Source organism: Vigna umbellata, chromosome 1 (assembly GCF_029865625.1).
Source record: "Vigna umbellata cultivar VRB3 chromosome 1, Vumbellata_1.0, whole genome shotgun sequence".
Taxonomy (NCBI): Eukaryota; Viridiplantae; Streptophyta; class Magnoliopsida; order Fabales; family Fabaceae; genus Vigna; species Vigna umbellata.
This window is the reverse complement of record NC_142165.1, coordinates 95,808,628-95,815,449: the sequence shown is the minus strand read 5'-3', so window position 1 is coordinate 95,815,449 and position 6,822 is coordinate 95,808,628. Positions and strand designations below refer to the sequence as shown.

Here is a 6,822-nt window from a genome sequence, read left to right as displayed (position 1 = left end):
AGTATTTTTCTCATAATTTTATTTTAGCTACACATATGTACTCCGTTCATAAGTTTCTTCAGTTAAACATGAACTAAACTAACGAATAATTAGGTAGATTGGTTTGGTTAATCTCATTTTCAAAATATAGATTCATTTCTTTTAACCAATATATCCAAACGAATTGGATGTATTCCGTCCATAATTTTCTTAGCTGATCATAAACCAAACTAACGAAAAATTAGATAGCTTGGTTTGGTTAATCTCATTTTGTATGTATCAAAATATAGATACAAAATTCACTTTTATTAGTTCAAAATATAATTTCTTTTAATCAAACCAATATTTACTGCGAATATTTACTGCGAATATATACAATCAATATAAAACTAAAGTTGATTAGTTTTCAATATATGTTTTAAAATCCTACCTGTCAATCAACGGACGTCAATGAAATTATTTTAGGATTTAAAATATATAAATTAAAATAAAACTAAATCTCTTCGGTCTTAACATTCAAAATACATATAAAAGTTTAAATAAAATTTATCTATCATACTTTAATATATATATATATATATATATATATATATATATATATATATATATATATATATATATATATATATATATATATATAATATGAAAGATGTTAAATGCATATATTGGAGATTGTTTTGAAATAATATGAATTATAGATGTTGCTAATTGTTAGTGAGAAATGGAAATAATGTCAGATGAATTTTGATGCACTGGTTCGGGATTTTCATGGTTTTTTTTCTTTGATAGTTAGAAATGTAGTTCTTGATTTAGATATTGTACAAGCACAAGTGATGTATAACGATTGTACTATCTATGCACGCTCAAATATTAGAATGCACATTCAAGCAATTTGGATGATAGCTTCAAGTGAGAAATCTTAATTTGAGCAAGAGAAAGCAAAATTATAGTTTATTTACAAACAAAAATATATTTAATTATAATTTTAGTTTATTTAAATATTAATTATTTTATGGGTATATAAATATTAAATACTATAGCAATAGCGACGAATATTATACCAATACTGATGTAAAAATTTTTATTTTATAATTGGATGTTTGAATGTATATTTTAGAAAATGGTATTTTAAAAAATAGTGATTATATATATATATATATATATATATATATATATATATATATATATATATATATATTAATAATTAAATATCTGTATGTTTATATGTTGTAGATTCAACTTTAGCGGCCATTAATCAAAATTTCAAATTTATTATAACATCTGGATTTAAGTAAATTTAATACTCTTAATTGTATTTGACGAACCATTAAATTACTTAAACGAATGCTGATTATATATGTTATTAATACTCTTAATTAATAATCGTGAATTAATTAAATAAAAAATATCAAGTATCAATATATATAACATTAAAGTTTAGTTTTTATTCAAATTCAAATTTTAAACAAATTCGATGTATACAAACATATAAATACTATAATAACAATAATGTTTAACATTAAATTAATATTTATATGTTTTTTATTGTATTTTTGAATGAGATATTTTGAAATATATTTATAGAAAATAATAATAAATTATGCTAAAGGATTTTTTGAATCCATCTCTCTCTTTCTCTCTCTCATATATTTTTAAGCAAATGCTATATTATAAGTAATTAAATTTAAATAAATAATAATTTAAAAGGATAAAATAATAAAATAATTATTTTAAATTTAAGAATATAAAATTTAAATGAACGGTTATTCGAAAGATAAAAATAGAAGAATAATTAATTTAATTTAAAGTAACCGTTACCTAAAAGTGAAATAAAGAAAATGTATAAAATCTTCTATATATAGATAGATATATATAAATATACAATTTACAGGAATCTGGATACTTCAGAATCTACAGAGAAAGAAAAGAAGAATGTAATGTGACTCTTGGGCTATTAACTTATTTACATTCACTTTTTGAGTTATGCAAAATAACTTTATTATACTGATAATGTACAAGTTACGTCCTTATGAAATTATTTTTGACAATTTTTATACTATGAGTAAATTTTGGTAAAGTATAACGTCTTCTAGAGTAAAATAAGTGGTCTAAAAATCTCCCAGAAAAAAAAATATTTAATAAGGGTGAAATATTAAGTGAAAAATACATTAACCAGAAAAATAAAATTAATGTTAGCATGATTAGCATAGGATAAATGAAATTATTCTTCTCACTTTCTAAACACCAAAATAACTAGAGCAGTCAAATCGTCATCAATGGTCAAGACGAGGAGGAGCATCCAATTCTGGGACCTTCTCCACTCGTGTGCCACGTGTTTCACTAGACACCATCATGAAAATAAAATATGCTCTGCAAACTGTACTTAAAATAAAAAAGAAAAAAAAAGTTGTGTTTATTTAATGGAGAAGTATGATCCTCCATCAAAAAAAAATGGAAAAAATACAAAAAATTTAATTAGAAAACAAATAAAAAAGTATTTCAAAAAAGGAATAATAAGTGGTGTAATTATAAGGTGTAAAAGTAACGGTCAAGTGAACGGATATCAGGGGACAATACGTGCAACGTGGCACGTGAAAAGTCTGAGTGGCATGAGTTATGCGTACACCAACTCCCTCTCAGCAACGGTCATATTTCACCGACATGGCGCAACGGTAACGTAAATCCCCAGCTGTGGACCGTTGGATCTGAATCGGAGGGTGCAGGAGCAAAGTGTTTCTGTCCCTTTCCGAAGCATGTTGTCATCATCATATTCCTTACTTTTGCTCTCATGCTGGTAGATGAAAGCACTCGTAGGACCAGAAGAGAAGAGAAGAGAAAGAAGAGAAGAGGGGATAACTACAACTACCTACTATGATGGAGTGGTGAAGAAGAAGAAGTAGTAGAAGTAGAAGAAGAAGAAGTGTATAACGCAACATGGTGGTGGAGGAAGATCGTACGTAGTTTGTGATATATAAAAGCACTGGTAAAGGTTTGTGTTATCTTTTGGGTAAGTGAGAGGGGGGTGGGGGGTTTCTAGTAGTAGTCTTCTCTTGTTCCTTCTACTTCATTCAAGCAAATGCTGCATGTTTAAAGTGCATTCATTCAGAGGTTGGGTTTCTGCCTTTTACTTCACCCGCTGCTGCAATGACGGACTTGTTCAACGTTTCCACTGCTAATATGCCTTTCACTGTTTCTCAGGACTTCTTCTGCTGCCAATTCCAAGGTGTATGTTTCTGTTTCTCATCCCTTCTTTCTCAACCGCAAACCACTTCACACTTCCTATAATGTCCCTTCTTTGAACGTTTCGGGAATCCGATGATTGCATTCATGTCTAGCTAGCACTTTTTCCTTACGCTCTTCCATTCTTTCATTCTTTCCTGCATATACCAATAACTTCTTATTCTTTTCAAATTACATTTACTTTCCATTTTTTCCAGATTCAATTCATATAGGAACACTTGGGATTTGTAAACATTAAATCAACCCCAAACAGTTTCTTAAATTCATCGGATTCCTTTGTTTTTGACATAAAAAGAATTCTTTAGAAAAAATTTCCACACACTCACATAGATTTTCACACTGCATTTTCTCTCTTCTTCACATACGCATGCGGATTAAGCTTTTAGAGGAAAAGAATAGTACATATATTTTGCATAGTTGATCAAAGTTATTACTAGATAAAGAGAAAGGGAAGGGAAAGAGAAGCAGCAGCATTGGGGTTAGTGAAACAACAGGCCTTCCAAAAAGCATAGACGATGTTGGCTGGGTGTTCTAGTTCGACATTGTTGTCACCGAGCCACAGATTGAGGAGCGAAGCACCAGCACCGTTTCAAGCCTGCCATTTCCCGCGACCTTCCATGAGCACGCAGAGGTTGGATTTGCCATGTTCTACCTTCACCCGCAAAGACGGCTCTTCACGCTCGCAGCCCCTCAGGCCAGTGGGGCTCTCGGTGGAGAAACCCATAGAAGCCAAGACCAGCACATGTTCTCTCAAGCACAACATTCGACTCCCACCTTTGGCCATCACAGCTGCAGCACCATTGGTTGAAGAGTCCATCAAGGACAAGAGTTTGAAAAGGCTCGCGGAGCACGATGAGTCCTTCACCAACGTACCCAAGAGGAAAAAGGGTATCACGGAGTTTGACAATTCCGGTGATAACTTTTGGTTTCAGCCTGGCGTTGAGGGTAACACTTTAGGAGGGCTTAACAACACTTCACTTGCTTTCTCCCCGGAGGAAGAGACGGTTTGTTTTGTTCCTTCTGAACTGGTGTCTCATTCTGCACCTTTTCCCTTAAACCCGTGGCTGGAATCGTGTGTAACAAAGATCACCAACTTCGGTGAGGGTAGCCACCGTCCTCGCCAGCATCACAACGACCATGCAACTGAAGGGTCGGTCTCCAACGCTTCTTCTGAGAGCCAAAGCCTGAGGCTAAACGAGAACGCGTCAGATCATGAAGTGGGAAACGGTTCGGGAAATCCTTACCGTCATCACGAGGTGGAGACAGGGGAAGAAGATGATCATCACGGGTTGGAACTCGTTAGCTTGCTCACTGGCTGCGTGGATGCCATTGGATCAAGAAACGTAGCTGCTATAAACCAGTTCATCGCAAAATTAGGTGATCTTGCATCTCCAAGGGGAACCCCCATAAGCCGCATATGCGCTTATTTCACAGAAGCCTTGGCCATCAGAGTAACAAGGCTTTGGCCTCATGTTTTTCACATCACCACCACTTCCCGAGACATGGTGGAGGATGACGAAACCGGAACTGCACTGAGGCTTCTCAACCAGGTGACCCCAATTCCAAAGTATATCCATTTCACATCAAACGAGATGCTGCTGAGGGCGTTTGAAGGAAAAGACAGAGTTCACATAATAGACTTCGACATCAAGCAAGGTCTTCAATGGCCAAGCTTGTTCCAGAGCCTAGCGTCGAGACCACACCCTCCGAGTCACGTGAGAATCACGGGGATAGGAGAATCAAAGCAAGAGCTAAACGAAACCGGAGACAGACTCGCGGGCTTCGCGGAAGCGCTGAACCTCCCCTTCGAGTTCCACCCCGTCGTGGACAGACTCGAAGACGTGAGGCTGTGGATGCTCCACGTGAAGGAGCAGGAAACGGTGGCCGTGAACTGCATTTTGCAGCTGCACAAGACGCTTTACGACGGAAGCGGAGGAGCTTTGAGGGACTTCCTGGGACTGATCCGCAGCACGAATCCGAACGTGGTTGTGGTGGCCGAACAGGAAGCAGAACACAACGAGGCAAGGCTGGAAGCAAGGGTGTGCAAGTCGTTGAAGTATTACTCAGCGTTGTTTGATTGCATCGAGGAGAGTGGGGTGGCGCAAGAGAGTGCAGTGAGGGTTAAGATAGAGGAGATGTACGGCAGGGAGATAAAAAACATGGTGGCATGTGAAGGGAGGGAGAGGTTGGAGAGACACGAGAGTTTCGGGAAATGGAGGAGGATGCTGGTGGAGCAAGGAGGGTTGAGATGTTTGGGAGTTTCTGAGAGGGAAATGAGTCAGAGCCAGTTGCTGTTGAAGATGTATTCTTGTGAGAGTTACAGTGTAAAGAAGGTGGAGATTGAAGGAGCAACAGGGGTTACTCTTAGTTGGCTTGAGCAACCTTTGTACACTGTTTCAGCTTGGGTTCCTGTTGATGTTGCGGGTACATCGTCCTCTTTTTCTCACCCAACTTGATTTCATTTTCTTTCTTCATTGATTTCTTCACAGTCAAGCTATACACACGTAAAGGGAAGTATTCTTTCTAAGTAGGGAAATTGTCATCACCATCATTATTATCATTATTATTCTTTGATTCTTTGTTGCAGATAAGATTTGGTAGCCCAAAATTTAGTTGGTGCAATTTGTATCAATACATACAGAGCAATACTGCCTTCTGTTATTTGTTTTTTTAGTCATGATCATTGTCTAGAGCATAGGGTCATTTTCAGATATCATTGTTTCATTCTTTGTTATGTAAGTCCAAATTCTTTAGTTCCACGAGTCATTCAGATTGAAATGAAATTATATGAATTCAGTTATTTTTGTCCCTCTGTTTCCTATTTGCTATGTTTTCTTTCTTCTGTTTCTAACTGCAAGAAGGCATGGCCATTGAAGACCTTGCTTGATGCTGAGAATGATTCAATTGATGAGTTTAAATTGGTACAGAAATGGACAAGTGATGAACTGGTTTGTTCTATAATTCATGTGGTGTGGAAACAAAATAACTTTGATTTCATCCCATTCTTTCATGGCCAAACTATCTAGTTATCCAATTATTTAGGCCTGTTTAAGGATTTTAAGGACATTTTCTAAATTTGAATGGAACCAAATGAAATGAAATGGGTTTCTAACAAGTAACATGATATTTTAACAATTTTTTAAAAAATTTATTGGTCCTTGAAACAATTAACTAATGTAAAAAAAGTTGTCAAAATTTTTTCACTAAAAAAACATTTTCCATCTAATAAATTAGGATGATAATACTTTAAAAATACTTTCTAACAACATTTTAATATTATTCATGTGTCAGTCATTTTGTTATTGATTATAGTGTTTATGATTATTATTATTAATTCTAAAATAATTTTAGACTAATAAATGACTGAATAATGTTAAAATGTTATAAAAAAAATATTTTCAAACTATCAGTGTCATTAGTTATTTTTACTGGAAAAAAATTATCCGACTTCATTTTTTCCTTTCATTTTTTCCTTTTAACAACAACTTGGAATAATAATGCAATATTAAATTAAATTATTTAATTAAAATATAAATTAAATTATTTAATAATATATCAATAAAAACAATAAATTAGAGGGTTGGCAATGTCTCTCGGTCCTCT

General features: G+C 34.4%; 1 pseudogene; it reads left to right on the top strand.

The window, feature by feature from the left end:
* The first annotated feature begins 2,884 nt into the window (after window positions 1-2,884).
* LOC148206908 (scarecrow-like protein 28 pseudogene) lies at window positions 2,885-6,019 on the top strand (annotated as a pseudogene).
* The last annotated feature ends 803 nt before the right edge of the window (window positions 6,020-6,822 follow it).